The sequence below is a fragment of the Pleurodeles waltl genome, chromosome 7, assembly GCF_031143425.1.
Source record: "Pleurodeles waltl isolate 20211129_DDA chromosome 7, aPleWal1.hap1.20221129, whole genome shotgun sequence".
Lineage (NCBI taxonomy): Eukaryota > Metazoa > Chordata > Amphibia > Caudata > Salamandridae > Pleurodeles > Pleurodeles waltl.
The window spans coordinates 1,178,509,094-1,178,529,358 of NC_090446.1; positions in this window are offsets into that span (position 1 = coordinate 1,178,509,094).

Below are 20,265 nucleotides of genomic sequence, written 5' to 3' on the forward strand. Positions count from 1 at the left end.
CCTCTCTAGGTGGCCAATCCTTCTCTGAGGGCTATTTAGGGTCTCTCATGTGGGCTTTTCCTCAGATAACGATTTGCAAGAATTCACCAGAGTCCCTCTGCATCTCCCTCTTCGACTTCTGCCAAGGATCGACCGCTGACTGCACCAGGACGCCTGCAAAATTTCAACCAAGTAGCAAGAAGACTATCAGCGACATTGTAGTGCCTAATCCTGCCGACTTTCTTAACTGTTTCCTGGTGGTGCATACTCTGGGGGCTGTCTGCCTTCACCCTGCACTGGAAGCCAAGAAGAAATCTCCTGTGGGTCGACTGAATCTTCCCCCTGCTCCAGCAGGCACCAAACTTCGGCATCACCGGTACTCTGGGATCCCTCTCATCCTGACGAGCATGGCACCTGGAACACAGGTGGTGGACCCAAGTGACCCAGACTATCCAGTGGTCCAACTGTCCAAATTTGGAGGAGGTAAGTCATCGTCTCCCCTCTCCAGACAGTAATCCTGTGTACTGCGTGAACTGCAGCTGCTAGGGCTTTTGTGCTCTTTTGCAAACAATCCTTCATGCATGGCCTAGCCCAGGTCCCCAGCACTCTGTCCTGCGTTGCTCACCTCGCTGAGTTGACCACCAGCTTCGTGTGGCCCTCTTTTGTTGTGTTGAGATGACCGCCGTGCTCAGTTGTCTTTAACCGGTGTTGAAGTACTTCTGTAGGTGCTGCCATCTTGTGCATGGGCTCTCTGTATTGCTGAGGGCCCCCCTGTCTCCTCATCCAAGTGGCGACCTCCTGGTCCTTCCTGGGCCCGAGCAGCATCCTTTTTCTTCAACTGCAACCTTTGCAGCTAGCAAGGCTTATTTGTGGTCTTTCTCAAAAGAAACAACTCTGCATCCTCCAGCACTCCCTGGGACATCTTCTGCACAAAGGAGAAGTTCCTAGCACCTTTTGTTGTTGCAGAATCTGCAGCTTCTTTCATCTGGAGGCAGCCATTTTGCACTTTCATCCGTGGTTTAGTGGGCTCCTGCCCCCCCCGGACACTTTTGTGACTCTTGGACATGGACCCCTTTCTTTACAGGAATCCATCTTCAGTGCTTTGCAGTCCGTTGTTCTTTGCAGAATCTCCTATCACAAGTTTAGTGTGTTTCTGGGAAAGTAGTGTCACTTTATGCCTACTTTTCAGGGTCTTGGGGTGGGGTATCTTGGACACCCTTAGTGTTTTCTTACACTCCCAGTGACCCTCTACACACTACACTAGGCCAGGGGTATCTAAGTTGTTCGCATTCCACGTTCTTAGTATATGGTTTGTGTTGCCCATAGGCCTATTGCATCCTATTGTATTCTACAGTCTTTGCACTACTTTTCTAACTGTTTACTTTCCTGATTTTGGTTTGTGTGTATATTTTGTGTATTTTACTTACCACCTAAGGAAGTATATCCTCTGAGATATTTTTGGCACCGTGTCACTAAGATAAAGTACCTTTATTTTTAGCAACTCCAAGTATTGTGTTTCTTATGATATAGTACCTATATGATATAAGTGGTATAGTAGGAGCTTTGCATGTTTCCTAGTTCAGCCTAAGCTGCTCTGCTACAGCTACCTCTATCAGCCTAAGCTGCTAGAACAATACTAATCTACTAATAAGGGATAACTGGACCTGGCACAAGGTGTAGGTACCATTAGGTACCTACTATAAGCCAGGCCAGCCTCCTACACTAGGCTAATCCTACAACAGGTCCCAACTGTCGTCCCAATACTTCCCGACTCACAAGCAGTACCTCCCCAAAAACCCATACAGTAAAATGTGATTTCTGGCAGCCTTTACAAATGGAGTCTAGAATGCGAAATCTCAGGGGAGTCATGGTGGAACGGAAGTTATCCTTATCTTATGTTAGTGATAAGTATCTGTCACACACAGCCAATAAAGGAGATGCTGAAGAGTTTTCAATAGGTTTATTAAAAAGACTGTAATCTATGGTAGAAGGCAGGAGCTGCAATGATTAGGATAATGAACAATGCAAGAAGCAGAATTCTAAAGGTGAGAGTTCTGACTACAAAGACCCCCACCATCTTGCAATAAACATGAAATGTAAAAACCCTAGCATGGAGAGCCTATACCCTAACCTAATGAGAGCTAGGTGTGATAAACCTAATCTGTCTGTACCATGTCCATGAGAAGCGCCTCCCCAACCCTCATTACTTTGGAATTAGGTCTCCAGACACGAAGGCTAGGTCTGCATTAAGGCGACATGCCGCATAGATGGTATCAATAGCGTCAGGTAGGAATCCCTCTGATAACATTGTTTGTGTGAGATGTATTTATACAGATTTTATAGGACCTCTGATGCAGGTATGTTCCCAAGCAATAGATAAGGGGGAAGGCTTGTGGTTGCAATTATGTAAACAATACCCAGCAAAAGTGCATTATATTCCTGTCACACGTAAGTGGGAAAGGGACATGATGCAAATACATATGTACATAACTTACTTTTGATGCTGCCTTCACACAGTAGCACTAATAAAGTAAATTAAAAGATTGCTGTAACTCTAAATAAAGGCAGCCATATTAAAAGAAATAATTAAATAAATAGGCTAAAACAGAGCAAGATAAGTAGGTTCAAAGTCACTAGGGGGGTCATTACAACCGTGGCGGCCGACGGTATGTTGGCGGTAATACCGCCAACAGGCTGGCGGTGTTCCGCCAGCAATTATGACCGTGGCGGAATTGCCAAGGCCATACCGCCAGCCCCTCCATTTTCCCGCCAGGATTCCGCATGGCGGTCATAATCCCCAGGGCAGCGCACCGCTGCCCTTGGGATTATGAGTCCCCGACCGCCGGCCTGTCCGTGGCGGTACACACCGCCATTGAAAGGCCGGCGGTAAGGGGACTTGGGGTGCCCCTGGGGGCCCCTGCACTGCCCATGCACTTGGCATGGGCAGTGCAGGGGCCACCAGGCATAGCCCCGTCACGCATTTCATTGCCCGAATTTCGGGCAGTGAAATGCGCGACGGGTGCTACTGCACCTGCTGCACATCAGCATTGCCACTGGCTCTATTACGAGCCGGCTGCAATGTTGATGTGACATTTCCGCTGGGCCAGCGGACGGTAACACTGTTACCGTCTGCTGGCCAGTGGAAATGTCAAAATAGGGAGACAGGAATACCGCCGGCAATGGCGGTATTCTGTCTCCCGCGGCCTCTGCGGTCTTTTCAAAAGACCGCCGAGGTCGTAATGACCCCCTAGGTGATGGCACAGGCCTCCAAGCCAGAAGGCTAAGCTAAACTCCTGATTCCTATTAAAACTAAACCACTACAAGTGAAAGGATGATTGAATAATTGCTTAGATGAATAAAGAAGGAAGCTTTTCTTTAGAGGGGCATGCTTCTCACCTATTTTGCTTACCTTTTGTGTCTAATCATTTATGGTTATCAACGCTATGGTTAAAAGTGGGGGAGGGGTACTTTAACTTGTGTTCCAATCCCTTGACTCATTGTATTTGTTAATTGGGACACATATGTATCCCATCATCATTAATTAACCATGTCCCTGCCCACTGCATTTTGCTCTGCAGACCAAAGAAGTGCAGTATTCTCATAGCAGATTTATTTTATGCCTGTTTAGATTTTTCCCTTTAGACTTTCGCTATACAGTGACTGAATAAGCCAAAGCTTAGGAACATTATGAATCAATGATCAGTAACGTCCCTCTACTCTTCTATAGCAAAAGCTCTACCTACCTGCCTAATTCCTCTGCCTTACTCTGCAGTAGAGTAAGTGAAGTTTCTTTCCTTTCCCCACTGCCCAGCAAATGAAATGGTTAGAAAGAATTTGTGATGTTGGGTGAGTCCAGTGTATAAAGTGAGACTAGTAAGGGCCCGATTTGATTTCAAGGTTGGTGTAGGGGATACTCTGTGATAAACCAGACAAATATAATCTATTTAGCCCATTCCTTACCCTGTCGTACAGTGCATAATTTTCCCCACTGTCTGCTTGTGGCAGACAGGATAAATATAATATCTGCATTTTATACATGACATGTGTGACATATCTTTTTTATTCATCTGCCTATTTGGGGTAAGGGTAGAAAGTAAGTGAAAGACATTTGGGGAAGAGCAGGGCCATTGGAATTAAAAATAGATAATTGTCAGCTACAGCTGCCCTAGATGCAGGCAGTATCACAGTACTCGAAGCACTGGCTAGCATGCTTCTAATAATTTGGCACAACAACTTGTACTCCATAGTGCATAATGCCTTACTCATCATAAATGAGAGGAATTTTTCTATTAAATGTGTCTGTTTAGCTACTAGAAAAGCCTTTCGAAGAAGAAAATGTAATCACAGATTTTTTTAAAATCTGGTTTTATTCTGCCTTAATTCTTTTCTATGTGGCAGTCAGTGCATTTTATGTGAGGCATGTGTAGGTAAACAAATAAAATTGGCTTTGTGACTCTCCTAATCATCATCACATCAAACTACAAAGTCCCTAGGGGACCAGCAATGTATTGCTACTGTGCCACCCACTACCTACTTTTGAAGAAGTGTTTGGTCAGAGAATTGTTTACAATTTGTCTTTTTTATTCTTCTTTTTCTTGATATAGCTATTACTGCTTGACAACCACTACCAATCAGGCAGGTGATAGCAGCCCACCTGCAGCAACAGAGGCTGGGGAACATCCAGGTCGAATACCGCTGAGTGGTGATCCTGGAATAGGAAGCCCTAACCGCTGCCCTGGACCCAAGATACAGCAGAGCAGCAATCCGGCCCAGCCTCCCGTCCAGTACATCGTCACCACTGCTGCCAACAGTCAGGGTCCCTGACTACACCTGATTCTGCACCCTCCCGCTCCATGGCATTGCTCAACCACATGCTGCAGCAGATGGGCTGCATGGAGAGCCAGCTCCCCATCATTGAGCAGAGCCAGTACCAGCTCCTCACACATATTGACAGTGCCCTCTTCTAAGCCCTTTTTATTTATTTGTTTTGTTTTTGGGGGAGGGACTTGTTGTGGGTGGAGAGAGTGGTGATGGAGTTGAGATGAACTTTGGACTTTTCATTGGATGTTTTGTGGATCGGGTAGTTATTTGTTCAGGGATGGGGGTAGAACTTTTGTGGGTGGAGAGAGACGGTTTTCTATTTATAAATAATTAAATGGGAATGTTTTTACGTCATTTGTGCCTCAAATCCTCACTTTGGTGTTTTGGTTTGCAATGCTGTCTTTTAGTGTAGCCTGTTTTTAACTCTGCTAAAACAAATATGTAATTTACTCATACCTTTGCTCAATTGGCCTGTGCAACGATATATTGACCACTAGGGGATCACTGCTATTTTGCCTACAAAAACCTAGTACACACAGACAAAATCTTGTTCAGTAGGAGTTAATTACTAACTAAACAAGTTCACTTCAATGCAAAACTCCAACTGCAGGAATAACCAAAGGGCTATCCATCACTGTCAACTATATTGAAAGAAAACAGAGAGTTAGTGGGTAATATATCATAACTTTAGGAAGACTGAGACCTGAGTACCACACTGAGGGCATTAGACATACAACAAAGAAGTCCTAATATAATAATAAAATCTAGCAATATCAGTTTCTTCTGAGTTATAGTGGCAGCTATGAAACTGAACTTAGGAAAATGAAACCATGGAGTCAGGAGAAGTGGGCTCAGACCCAAGAGTGGTTGGACCAGGTTAAGCAGTTATGGAACACACACACAAGGCATGAATGATGATGTTGATGGGATGGAATGGAATATTGCTCCGGTGATAGAGGGTTAGAAGGTCATGCAGTGAGTTGGTGTTGCTCTCACTACATTCTCCCCAGCAAGTGTGTAATTCATTTATGGTGTTAAATTAAGTTCCACCTCAATAAATCACACACCCGGGGAAGAGGGTTAGGGGTTTGGAGAAAGGTGTGACAAAGACAAATATTGTACAAAAGAAACCACAACAATATTCATTGGGGCACTGAACAGCAAACCATCATCATTCTGTTGTGGAAGGAAACAAAGGGATAAGTATGACACAGTTCAGATAAATGCATTGCAAACAGTCCTTCCGTCCCAGAGGGACCCCAGATAGAAAATCCTAAATGTTATGTTTTCTAGTTTGAAATATACAGAATATGGAAGATTGAATTAAACCCATCCAATTCTAAAAATTATGATTGTTAAAAATAAAATGATTCTGTATTGCCAAATTGGGTGATGCATCTCCATTCTTCTTGGAATGTCCGTCACTCATGGGTGGGTGTCTGAAGCTGTCCAGTAGGTAAGTTGGAGTCTTGAGATTTCCTCAAGTTTTGTTTGTGAAAGAGAGGACTAGAAAAAAGCCTGTGTGTTGAAAAAAACAGTAGCTGTATTATAGAGTTAAGGAGAAGGACAAAAGGAATCAAGGTAATCTTCATGAGGAGTTAGGAGTGTACCAGAAAGACTCAGATGCAGAGCAAGAACTTAAGAGAGGAGTTTCCCATTTGAGGCAGCAATGCAGAAAACACATACTCAGCAGCATTTCCAAATCAATGCACCTCTCTCCAGTTTACAGAGCTAATTGTGTACTAGGCCTCAGAGTCTTTGCCATTATCAGGGTTTCTCTTTGAAGTCAATACCATTGTCCTTTTAGCTGTTGAGATATCCTGCCTTGAGTCCTTCCATCCTCCTCCTCCAGATTCTTAGTAACTCTGTCCCAGTCCCAAACCGAGCAAGGTAGACCTATCAAGTGCACTGCTGTTGAAGAACAAATTAAAAAATAGAATTGGAGTATTTTGTGTAGATTTGTGTTTGGTAACTAAAGTGTCCGGTCTCTTCTGAGGAATCAGGAGTGGACCCTGCAGTCAACTTTCACTAAATCTGAAAGGCCAATCACTTTCAAGAAAAAATGATAACCCATCAGCCCCAAGCATTGCAAATCATCAGAAACAAGTTTACACATTTGTTGAATCCCCTGCTTAGCTGTCAGCCACCAAATACACTAGGGATTACTTACATTTTCACCTGCTAGGTGATGTAAAAAGGTAGAATAGCAATGGCATGGAGGGAGGCAGGCATCACCTCCAATGTTCTGAAGGGTATATGGGAACTTCTTCACTGCACACGGGTCCAACTGAAATATGGGCTTATATGTGACTATGGGGAAGCATAAATCTGATACAAACATAATGTTCCACTAGCATTTTTTTTGTTTGCAAATAAAGAAAAAAGACGTTCAATGAGAAATAATTAAATAGTTATTTGGTGACACTGGAATACTCAGTCTGGGAAGTGGAGTTTCCGATCAAACTCTGGTGGTTCTCCCAGACGTTGGTCAGCTAACACACTTGATTCTGACCAATAGTCCTCTTCCTCCTCCTGTGGTTTTCAGGAACAGTGTAATCAGGTGGTATGAAATGCTGGTTCATTTTGATCATGGTCAATCTCTCCACAAGTTGAGGCATGAGACTGGTCATTTCTAGTGTAACAACTGTACTAGCTGCACTGAACACACATACAGCAGGGACTCTGGCTACAGGACAAGCCAGAAACATTATTACCAGTCTGCTGAGCTCTGGCCACTGGTAGATCTTCCTACACCAATACACCAATGTGTTTTGATCCACATACACCTCTTTTGGGTCATCCAGATACTCCTGGAACATTCTCTGAATGGTCATTGGTGCTGTCACTTGCTCAACTGCTTTTTCCTTCTCCTCTGTACTGGATTTAAATCCTGCCACTAGAAACCAAGCCAATGCAGAGGTTGGGTCCAATTTTTCTGTTGATTTTGTCGCCGGTTTTCTTGTTGGTAGGGTTGGCGATGTGAGACAAAACTACTCTCTCTGGAAGCTGAAGGCAGCTCCCCAGAACTGCAGTTCTGGTTCTCCTGCTTGCTCAACTATCCAGCCACATGGCCAAAGAACAAAAAGAAGGAGCAAGGAGACATGGCAATCAAAGGACACGTGCAAGCCTATGGCAATGGACACTGACTGCATACACAAGCTGGATGGACAAAATGGATGCCAGCCAGCCACATGGTCACACAACAACAACAAGGAGCAAGGAGGCATGGCAAACAAAGGACACATGCAAGCCCATGGACAGGGGCACTGGCTGAATGGACAAAATGGCCACTAGTCACATGGTCAAACAATAACAGCAAGGAGGCATGGGGAACAAACAACACATGCAAGCCTATGCCAAAAGGACACTGACCGGATGGACAAAATGTCTGCCAGCCACATTGTCAAACAACAACTGCACACAAGGAGGCATGGAGAACAAAAAACACATGCAAGTCTATGGCAAAGGCACACTGGCTGGATGGACAAAATGGATACCAGCCACATGGTGAACCGACAACTGTGAACAAGAAGGCATGGGGAACAAAGAACACATGCAAGTCTATCGACAGCCTATGGACAGAAAATGACCCCTAGCCACACTGTATGGAGAACAAAGAGAAATGGTGGATGATGACAAACACACACACTCACACACACTGCCCATAAAGAGGCATGATGGTGATCACACTGAAGAAAAGTCACCAACATTAATTCAGCAATGCAAAACATGAAAATTAACTGGAGCTATAAAAATTTCACAACAACACACATCCTCCTATAACATAAAGTATTACCCCAAGATATATACACTTTTCACGAAAAAAAAAAATACAAATAGCCAACATTTTAATTAATACAATGCCACCCTTGCCCTGAAACAATTATTTCATACACTAATAGTGCTGGCTCCTACTGACTAAATAGCCCTTGGGCAATCTAGGCCACATACTAAAATAATACTGCAAATGTTAAAAACATGTAGAAAAGGTACTGAGCTGTGCTACAATTTTCCTTTACAAAAGGGGAAAAATCAGTGAAATGCAAAATAAATAATAACTAGGCCTATACTAAAACTCCAGGCCAAACACCACTATAAAATTTTTAAATGTAATGAAAGTAAAAAGAAATACTGATGCATGTGCGAGCAAACAAACAACACCCTTATGAAATACTTGTGTGATTCAACAAAACAGTCCTGAAAATCAAAATGTATTTGCAGAAGACAAAGGGAGTGATCCTTCCATCTCATAATCCAAGTGAAAAGTGACCAGAATATGGAGCAAGCTTTGCTGCTGGACAGGAACAGGAAGCTGGAATCTCTGACACACTTCCTTCCTGTTTGAAAAAGAAAAAGGCTTCTCAACCTGAAAAACAAATTGCAGGGTCCATTGGAGAAGAAACTCTAGTCAAAAATGTCTTTTTGACTAGATTTAGTGACATCTGAAGTAGAAAATCTAGTTTTGGCTGCCGGCATGGCTGGAAGCAGTGCAAGCGAATGTGAAGTCTTGTTCGCAGCCTGGGAGCATTGTGGTAGCCCTGAGAGAGCACCAAATGCGGTCTTGCAAGCATGAAATAACTCCACTCCACGCCGGAGTGTGGAATTCAGGAAGTCCATGCCACTCTGCGTAACACGAAGCAGAGTTTTACGCCTGGGCCTAGTGATAGTTCCCTGTGCAGCGCATTCTTCTAAATGAAACAGGGGAATGCTACTGCCCTAGCCAGAAGGATTGCAGGGGCAGAAAGAGATCTGTATTTGTGAAGGGCTTGTAAGCATTGAATACAATACAAGGCTATTGAGAGCAAGGAGAGGGAAACTAGGGAAAGGGCACCTTAGTTATAGGGTTGTAGCGGGCCATGAGCTGGAAGCACACTCAATTGTGGGAGCGGGACTATGGAACTACTGTATCTACAGTGGTATCTAACACACAATTATGGTCTCCTCTCAACACCCAGGGGATCCCTGCCCAATTAAGCGAACTATCAGATAAAGTCATGCATAAACTGGACAGAGCAGCTGTAGGGCATAAATGCCCCCAGGAGAAAAGGGAAGCCATCTCTGTAATAACATATAATGGCCATCTACCTGTCTCTTCGTGGTCTCAAGACTACATCTGTAACCCAGAGCATCACCCCTCTGGCATAAGCAGAGAAGCTAGTTCTGACGACTTAGCCTCACCGTGTAGTGTGAGGTTTAAAGAGTCCAGGGGTCAGCAAGTGAGTGTTGTGTAAAGCAGCAACATGTACATGTCATCTGAGCAAAGAGGAGCTGATTGTGTGGTTCTTGTGAGGTGTGTTGATCCCCTTGACATTCCATGCCAACAAGTTGTAGTGATTAGCAAGTGACATATGTGAAGGGTTCCAGAAGCCCTACAGTGAGTTTGTAGCCAAAGATAGCAAGGTCTGATAAGCCAAAACTGCTGGTGTTCAGAGGGTAGAACTGATTCCCAAAATATGTGGATTAAAAGTGGGAAGGAACCATTAACCAAGGAAACCCCTCAACCAAAACCAGGGAGCAAGGCCCCAAAAAATCCCCCAGAAAGGTAAGTCTCTCAGTTAGGACTAAGCAGAGAGGCATATAAGAGCTGAGTGATCTGCAGGACCGCTTCATAAACAGAGAAGAAGGACACAGACAGGGGAAAGTATGGTTCAGGTTAATGGGAGTTGTACCATAGGATGCCATGAGGGGGAGAAGCAGAGAAGCGAGTGTCAGTAGCACCCCAAAACATCAGAGAGCAAGAGAGCATCAGGCTCAATCTCATGGGGGCATGAGTGTGTCAGGGGCCCTATGGCCCAGGAATGCATTATGGCATGAATGGCACTGGAGGTCGGCAGAGGGGAGAGTAAGAGCAGATCGACGTCTGTTTTCCCCATAAACAATGGGGTTTCCAGTGGCTCCAGCTCCAGAGCCCCCAAAGTGGGATCATTAAATGATGTACTAGAGGCTGAAATTATTAGACGGGGTAGAGGACAACTCTTGTAGTGATTCCAGCACCTGCACATTGTTGCTCTTGTTAGGCCTGAGAAGGGTGAGCCCCCTTAGGGCATTGGCTCCCAGGACATAGCTACCTTCACAGGGATATCACTGACATTCTGAGACGAGAACTGTAGAGAGGACAGTAGAGGACCCACAGTGCCCTTAATCAAGTCGTAAGCTGATTCCGGACCCATAAAAAAGTAGGATCATTGATCGACGGTGACCTGTACATTGGAGGAAAAAAAAGTGTGTATTTGTATCCCAGGGAGTGCAGCATCTGTTTAACTTGCAGAAAACAGGAGCTCTTATATTAAACAGAAGGAGCATAGTCTGGGAAGATCATGGCTATTGCATTATCCACTTAGATTTAATGTTTCTTCAGGGATTCAGCCAGTATTAAGTCTTGGTCTTTGAAGTTGAAAAGTTGCACCAAAGGGGTATCGGGGAGGGGGGTTCGATGGCAGTCTGGGAGCCTGTGCACCCTCCTCACTATAAATCAGGAAGATAAAGTAGTTGGTGCCACCAGCCTCTGCAACCAGTCTTCCATGAAGCAGGGAGGGTCATCCCCTGTGTCCCCTTCAAAATGCTTATGAGGCAAATGTTACTGAGGCAAGACCTCTTCTCTGTGTCCTCGAGTTTATCCTCCAAAATCTTCAGATGGTCCATCACATGTTGAGTCTGTCGCAAGACATCCTGGGTGCGAGGAGTAAGGACGTCAATGGCCGCTATATTAACTGCAGCCTTCTCTAACAGTTATGTCTGATTCCCTTGGAGCAACTTAAAGTCAATGGTTAAAGCATCCATCTTGGCTTCCAATGCACCTCAAGTATCTGTTATTGTCTTCAGGAGGGTATCTAGTGCTATAGGTTGTAACAGTGGGGTTGTCTCATGCAGTGGATCCATGTGGCCGTAGTCGCTGTAGTTAAGCACAGATTGGTTGACGAGTGGTGTGGCCACTTCTGAATTCCACACATTCTGCCCATGTGAGGTGATACAGCTCAGGTAGTGGAGAAGTAAGAGTATAATAGATGGAGTTCCCACACTCGACCCACCACCCCTACTTAGATGAACAGGAGCACTCCAGGGGGCATGAGCAGTCAGGGTGTGCACCTCTTGAGGGAGGTTAACATCAAACAGTAGGTGAATGACAGCTCACCCAGAATTACACTGGGAGCATCTGCTTATGAGTCAGGTATGCCTTCAATACAATGATACTGAACCCCAATGATGTTATTATTTTATACGTCATCTGGAGGTGGTTGACAACTGCATGGGTGAGCCTACCTTCAACAGTCAGTCATCAACATAGGGGAAGACTAGTACTTCTAATCTCTGAAGGTGTCCTGCAACCACCACCATCACTTACGTGAACACTCAATGGGCACGGTTGAGGTCAAAAGGAAGCACTGCAAACTGAAAATGGTCCCGGCACACTGTGAACCTTAGGCAACGCCTCTGATCCTGCACTACAGGTATATGAAAATAAGCATCCTGAAGGCATAACAGCAACATTCATTCTTTGAGGTCTAGGGCAGACAGGGTCTGGGCTATGGTGAACATCTTGAAGTTGTCTTTCTAAAGGAAGGCAATGAGAGGTCAAAGATGTAAGATAAGATAGATGCTCAATGAAATAGGGGGAATAAAGCCCAGTTCCTACTTCAGGACCCTCTCAATGGCCCCTTTTACCAGAAGAGCCTGCACTTACTGCTGCAAGATGGACGTCACTTCCTCCGTCAGACATCCTGATGGTGGAAGAAGGTGCAGCAGGATAAAAACAAAATGGGAGGGTGTAGCCCCTAGTGACAATTTGGAGGATCGACCTGTCTGACATCATGGCTTGCCATCCTAGAAGGAGCCCATAGGCATCATCCAGATGTAGCGTGAATACCCCACAACTGCCAACCTAAGCACTCGGTCATCTCCAAGCCAGAGTGAATCACAAACTTTGCCTCATCACCCCCTTCCTGGATAGCTTGGGTCAGGGATGGCCAGAGATCACCCTGAACAGTTGTTACAACCTGGGGTACACTGTTCCTTAGTGCATTAGAGTGTCTGTCTTGAAGATAATTAGCAATTAAGATCACAGAGCAAAAGGTCTGGATGGGAAGATGTGCATGTAAAAGTTCTCTATCTGTTCGGACTCACTATCAGGTGGGGTGCCTGGGCAGGCATTAGGATTTAAACCTTACTGGTGGACACCTGAACTAACAAGCCCTCTGGAGTGGAGTGTCGCCAGGAAACCAATGTCATCTAGTGGTTTTCGAGGGCACAAAGCAAGCTGCTTATTCGTTGGTAGTCCTGAAAAATAGGTTTGCGCAAGTCGCTATCCGTGAAGTCTTTGTTAAATGGCAATTGATGATTTGTAGGTGATTAATGTATTTAACAAGGCTGGTGTACCTTTGTAAGTACATAACTCTTCACCACCATAGTATGCAGTTTTAGGTCCACCACTTCTGAGCTCACTGTGTAACAACAGCAAAGGATGCACTTTCTTGAGTGGAAAGGCTGGAAGGAAAACAATGCCAATAGCTGAGGATGTATCCAGTCTCCGATATTTTGTATTTCCTCAAACTAATTGGTATCCTCATATTAGAGTACAAAATGAGCCTTTTCACAGAAATTGCCATAGTCCAAAACAGTGCCAAAAAATGGTAGTTGCTGTAGCTTTGCATTGGCAGCCATCGCAGGCTGTCGTTTCTGGAGCGCGAAGTGCAGGTCTTGCATTGCCGATCGCCGCTGGTTGTCATTGTCAACACGAAAAACACGTCTCACCAGAGCGTTACATTGGTAGCCTCCGTGGGCGGCATTGTCCTGGTGAGAATGGGCCAGTTCATTGTCATGAGTAGCCGAACCTTCAGGTTATTCACCTTTTCTTTCAAAGGAGTAAACTCTGATATCCGCTAAGGGTCTAAGGGAACATGACTTGGAGATCAGGGACTCTCTCCAGCAGAGGCCAGGAGAACTCAGACAGCTCCAGTTGCAGGTCCAGTTGCAGCAGGTCGGTTGGGCCATTGCAGGGAGGACTCTGACGTTTGTTGTGTCCTCGTAGCTCACACAGGAGGTCTTACAGCTGACCACTGGAATCACTCTGGTTAGCCTGTGATGAAGGTAAGCAGGTCCAGTCTTCCTTCTCAGATACCAAGGCTGTCAGGCCGCAGCAGGGTCATCTTGCAGCATGACAGTCCTTCTTCTATAAGTTCTATAGGTCTGGAAGTTTTCTGATGAGTGGCTCGGAGGTCCCATATTTATACCCGGTGCCAACCTTTGTGTGGGGTTACTCCCTTTCATACCTCCTACTTCTGGTTCTAGAAAGTGCTACCTCTTCTTCTGCAAAGGCTCCAAACTGTCTGGGGATGATAGAAGGCAGGTAGGCCTGGTGTCAGATTCCTCTGTGTGTGCATGAGGAAACACCCTTTGAAGTGTAAGTGGAGCTAGGAACAGTCCCTCTCTAGTCATCCTGCAGGATGGTCCATCCTCTCCACGCATTCTGTTCACACCTAAACCTCATTTGTGTCAATGTCTGGAAGGAATACACAAACCCACACAGTAGAGCCATTCACAGTCTTGTGACCCAGGACACTGGCAGAAGGCATATATGGCTGAAACTTCACGATTATAGGGGATTTTAACTTATATTTCATTTGAGGGTAGACAATATATCTCTTTGCTCCCAATCTAAAGTTAGCACTCTAAATGTAATAGAGGAACCCAGTATTAGTGAACTGGAGAGATAGGCCTTGCAACAGTCAAAAACAACGTTCTACATTTTTCACTACCAGGACATGTAAAACTTAAGTATGCATTTCCTACTTTTAAAGTACTATTTACTCTGCTCTGTGAGTATTTAGGGCCTGCCTTAGAGGTGCATTGTATGTATTAAAAAAGGAAGTTTTAGCTATGGCAAAAGGTTTATTTTGCCAGGTTTATAGGGCAGTTTAAAACTCCACTATAGGCTGCTGTGGCAGCCCTGAGATATGTTTCAAGTGCTATTTTAGAGGGTGGACCAATGACAGCTGCAAACCTATTAGTAGCATTTAATTTACAGGTCCTGGGTACACATCTAAAAGGGACTTACAAGTATAAGAAGATGTCAATAAGGTTAAGGCCAATTTTGCCATGCTTGAAGGAGAAAACATATACACTTTAGCACTGGTAACGTGCACAGAGTCCCAAAGACTACGAAAACGAATTCAGCAAAACCGGAGGGTGAAGGCAAAAAGTTTGGGGGAATACCATCCCAAGGATGGCATGTCTAACACAAGGTATCAAAATCTGAGGGGTTGTCAGCTGCTTGTGCTCTGGTGGGATCAGGAGGCAGCTTTGGGCCTGGATGGTATGGTTTCTGCTCTGAGTTAGAGAGCACTATGGATTGCGAATCCTCATCTGGCATTGGCAGCATTGACACCAGCTACGATGCGAAAGAAATGAGTACAGCAGGTGGTGTTGGACCTAAGTTGGTAACTGAGGTGGTGCTGAACCCAAACAGGTTTGAGGCACACAGGGTGCCAAGATCAGACCCACCAGCGGAAGTCTGAATTGAGGCCCCTATGAATTCTTGTGGCTCAAAGGCATGCCAAAAGGACTTGGTGAAGCACCAGAAATGTGGAGTATGCCCTCCTTAAAGACCTCCATTTTCTGTGTTATCGCCCAGGGGCCAGAAAATTCAGGGTGATCAGGACTGTGCTCTGAAATGACCATGAAAGAAATCTGGAGTGAAACCGAGTTACAGTTTGATGCTCTCATGCCCTCTGGAGTTTGAGAATGTTGGGAAGGGGGCAATTCCCACTTAGATTTCTCATGCTTCTTTTTGGATTTTCCTTAGGACTTCGACCTCGATGAAGACCTGCCATGGGAAACACTTTAGGAGCTCAACTCGACTTTTGTTTTGACCTCAAAAAGTCACAGCATGAAGCCTTCTAATGCTTGGCAATGTAAAGCTTCACCTGACTGTCACGGTTTATCTGTGTACAGCTGTTGCAGGTCCTGAATTCATATACCAGCCTCAGGCAACAGAGACATTCTTTGTGGAAGACTGTCACACACATCAGTTTGCAATAGCTCCTGCGTGGTTTAAACCCTGCCGTCTTGGGAGCTGACATTTTACCTTCCACATTTGAAAACATTTGGAATTTTCTGTCGATTAATTTTGTTTAAAAAAATTAAAGCGTAGCTCCAGATCTGCCCTGAAGATGTGCATACAATGGCACCTACTGGTATTCAGGAGCATTGCTTTGATTTTTCCTGATCCAGTCTGATGACTGAACAAGATTCATAAGTTGAGGAATCTACAAATAGAAATATCCATTAGAAATTAGTGACTTGACGGTGAAAAATTCAGGTTGGAGACTGTTCATATTGACCTGGTGTGAGGTGGCCATCTTAGCACAAGGAGTCTGTTAGTGCTAGGAGAAAACTGGTGAAAAGCCACAATGGCAGTGTGACAGGTTGGTGCATATTTGAACACAGCATGCACAGAACGACACATTCACGAACTGCTTATTAAAAGGTCTCTCAACACGTAGTAGTTACACTTCGATTTCCTCAGGCAATGGAAAACCAGTTCGAAATACCGTGAGCCGATTATACCCTTGCTGTGTCATTAATTGAAATCTAAAAATGTGTCCTCTCTTTTAAAACACAAGGAAAACTTGGCAGTTAATGAATTAAAAATCAAAGTAAATCCCCCTATAGAGTCTAGTGAGATTCTGGAAAGAAAAGCAAAAAAGCAATTCAAATGCATGATCATGTACCAATAATCTGCAAAAAATATCACTTTACATTAATCACCGCTGTCACGCAACACCTATCGAGTAAGCCCTCGCATTGCTTTTGTCTCAAACTGTAGTTCCAAGCACTAACACACATTCTCTCAGGGCCTAGGTCTGTTACAATAATTTAACACCCTATCCTTGAGTTCCTTACAGAAGTCCCTCACTCAGAGAGTTTATTTTCATTGATATAAGTGGGCAAAGATAACTACAGCAGTAGAGCCCCCCAGCAACCTGCCTGGATGCACGTTGTTGATGTTTACAGTTTCTTAGCACTAGCAGGGCATGGAGAACATGCAGCCTTTGCAGGTCAGGGGTAGGCCGCAGTTCGGGGGAACCCACTAAGCCCAAAGACTATGCATATCTGTGAGACACAAACAAGAGCGTAGCCAGAAAATGAAAATGAAAATATCCAACACTTTTAACCAGACCTCTGATGAAATAGAGTGAAGCAAGTATGCACCTACAAATACATCCCCTCAGTCTTAAACCCTGTCACCCTTACATCCATCCTTCCATCCAAATGAACTTTTCCATTCATAATTTCATCTTTATAGCCAATCAACCTTGAACCCTTTCTTCCTTTTTTCTTTCAACCCTTCCCTCCCACGTCCGTTTTCTCTATTCCTTCCCTCACCATTGCTTCTTACCTTTCTCTCCCTTCCTCCTTTCCAGTTTCTACCTACCCATCGTTCTTTGTTTTCTTTCCTTATTTTTTCTTTCTTACATGTTAGGAGTTGAGGGCCTCGTGGAGGGTTCCGCCCCACCCTCGCGCTCCCCAGTGGCTGCAGGTTCCTGCGTTAAGCACATGTGGGAAAAGGTAGCATAAAAGGGGCCCCACCGCATGAAGGCATGTAGCACAGCTTTATCACTAGTGGCATCAATCATTCAGTTAGCTCGGCTGTTGATCGGGGCTTAGCTTCCATTGGTGCAACAGGTACAATGACACAGGGACCAAGAGGCCTATGAGCCCTAGTGAACCTTGAGTATTGCTGTATTTGACAGCTCAAACAGCGGCCAAGGGAGCAATTTCCTTCTGTGCACTAGTGTCCTTCTGTGCACTAGGGTCATAGGGTTCTAATGGGCCAAGCCACTGCTGATGTTGACATCTCCTGCTGTTTGACAATGCATGCAAGTGGAGAGCAACCCCACGCAAACTTCACATTACAGTCTTGATAGGACATTGGAGAGCCCCAGCTTTGAGCAACACTTTCAGAGCAGACCACTAGGGCATTTCAATCAAGCAGACTTTACCGAATTAACGCCAAACAAGGACAAATAGGCTTTTTTGAAAGAGTGGAGCGTAATTCCATTTTGAGACGTGGAAACATCACATAAACCATTTAGATTAGTCTCCTGCGGTTTGCAACGTCATAAAACCTCGAGACAGCGCTGCACGGAGGAGAAGGGCTGCGGAATTACAGACATAATAGGTTGGTAATAGTATCAAGGGAATCTGCTGACATCAGCGGGACGTGTGGGGAAAACAACACAGAATCTTGCTGCTGCTGCTGCTTCTCGAAGTTAAATGCGAAATGCGGGCCCTTGACCTCAAGGAGACGCAGCCGTGGTTTATTTTTACTCTATCTAGGCACTTATTCCAGTGTGGAGGGCAGCGCGAAGGGAGGATAAAGAGAGCCGGATAGTGTGATTTACTGTGCCTGGATTAAGTCCCAGAGCCCGAGAAGCAACCGAATGAATATATGACGAGCCCAGTCGGAACTGGCTGTTTTAGGATGTGGAAAACCACAACCCAGACATTTAGCACATTATTTCCTGGACACCTATTCATTTAACCCCTTTGCTCCCAGGCCTTTTCCCCCCCAGGATCCAGGCCTTTTTTTGGCCAATTGGGGTAGGGCGCGCTTAGGCCCTCATAACTTTTTGCCCACATAAGCTACCCATGCCAAATGTAGGAAGTCTAGAGGTACCCAGACTTTGTGGGTTCCCCTGAAGGAGCCCAAGAAATTAGCCAAAAACTGAAAATCTCGTTTTTTAAAAATAAAAATGGGAAAAAGGGCTGCAGAAGAAGGCTCGTGGTTTCCCCCTGAAATTGGCATGAACAAGGGGTTGGGTTGCAGTGGTAAGATCACCAGCTTCCCAGCTTTCATGAACAGGCAGACTTGAATCAGAAAACCCAATTTTCCAACACAATTTTGGCATTTTACTGGGACATGCCCCATTTTTACGATTTTTTGTGCTTTCAGCCTCCTTCCAGTCAGTGACAGAAATGAGTGTGAAGCCAATACTGGATCCCAGAAACCTAAACATTTCTGAAATGTAGACACAATTCTGAATTCAGCAATGGGTAGTTGGTGTAGATCCTACAAGGGTTTCCTACAGAAAATAACAACTGAAATACAAGAATATTGAAATTGAGGTGAACAAAACAGCCATTTTTCTCTACGTTTTACTCTGTAACTTTTTCCTGCAATGTCAGATTTTTTAAAGCAATATACTGTTACGTCTGCGGGACTCTTCTGGTTGCGGGGATATATAGGGCTTGTAGGTTCAGCCAATAAATGAGCTGCACCTTGCAGTGGGTTTTCATTCTATACCGGGTATACAGCAATTCATTTGCTGAAATATAAAGAGTGAAAAATAGGTATTAAGAAAACCCTTGTATTTCCAAACTGGGCACAAGATAAGGTGTTGAGGAGCAGTGGTTATTTGCACATCTCTGATTTCTGCGGTGCCCATGCTAGCATCTGAATTACAGGGCATTTCTCAAATAGACATCTTTTTTACACACTGTCTTATATTTGGAAGGAAAAAATGTAGAGAAAGACAAGGGGCAATAACACTTGTTTTGCTATTCTATGTTCCTCCAAGTCTCCCGATAAATATGGTACCTCACTTGTGTTAGTAGGCCTAACGCCCGCAACAGGAAATGACCCAAAAGTGGACACATCACATTTTCTCAAAGAAAACAGAAGTGTTTTTTGCAAAGTGCCTACCTGTGGATTTTGGCCTCCAGCTCAGCTGGCCCCTAGGGAAACCTAACAAACCTGTGCATTTTTTAAAACTAGAGACCTAGGGGAATCAAAGGGGTGACTTGTGGGGCTCTCACCAGGTTCTGTTACCCAGAATCCTTTGCAAACCTCAGAATTTGGATTAAAAAAAAACACTTTTTCCTCACATTTCAGTGACAGAAAGTTCTGGAATCTGAGAGGAGCCACAAATTTCCTTCCACCCAGCGTTCCTCCAAGTCTCTCTATAAAAATTATACCTCACTTGTGTGGGTAGGCCTAGTGCCCACAACAGGAAATGCCCCAAAACACAATGTGGGCATATCACACTTTCTCAAAGAAAACAGAGGTGTTTTTTGCAAAGTGCCTACCTGTGGATTTTAGCCTCTAGCCCACCGGCACCTAGGGAAACCTACCAAACCTGTGCATTTTTTTAAACTAGAGACCCAGGGGAATCCAAGATGGGGTGACTTGTGGGGCTCTCACCAGGTTCTGTTACCAAGAATCCTTTGCAAACCTCAGAATTTGGCTAAAAAAATACTTTTTCCTCACATTTCGGTGACAGAAAGTTCTGGAATCTGAGAGGAGTCACAAATTTCCTTCCACCCAGCGTTTCCCCAAGTCTTAAGATAAAAATTATACCTCATTTGTGTGGGTAGGCCTAGTGCCTGCGACAGGAAATGCCCCAAAACACAAAGTGGACACATCACATTTTCTCAAAGAAAACAGAGGTGTTTTTTGCAAAGTGCCTA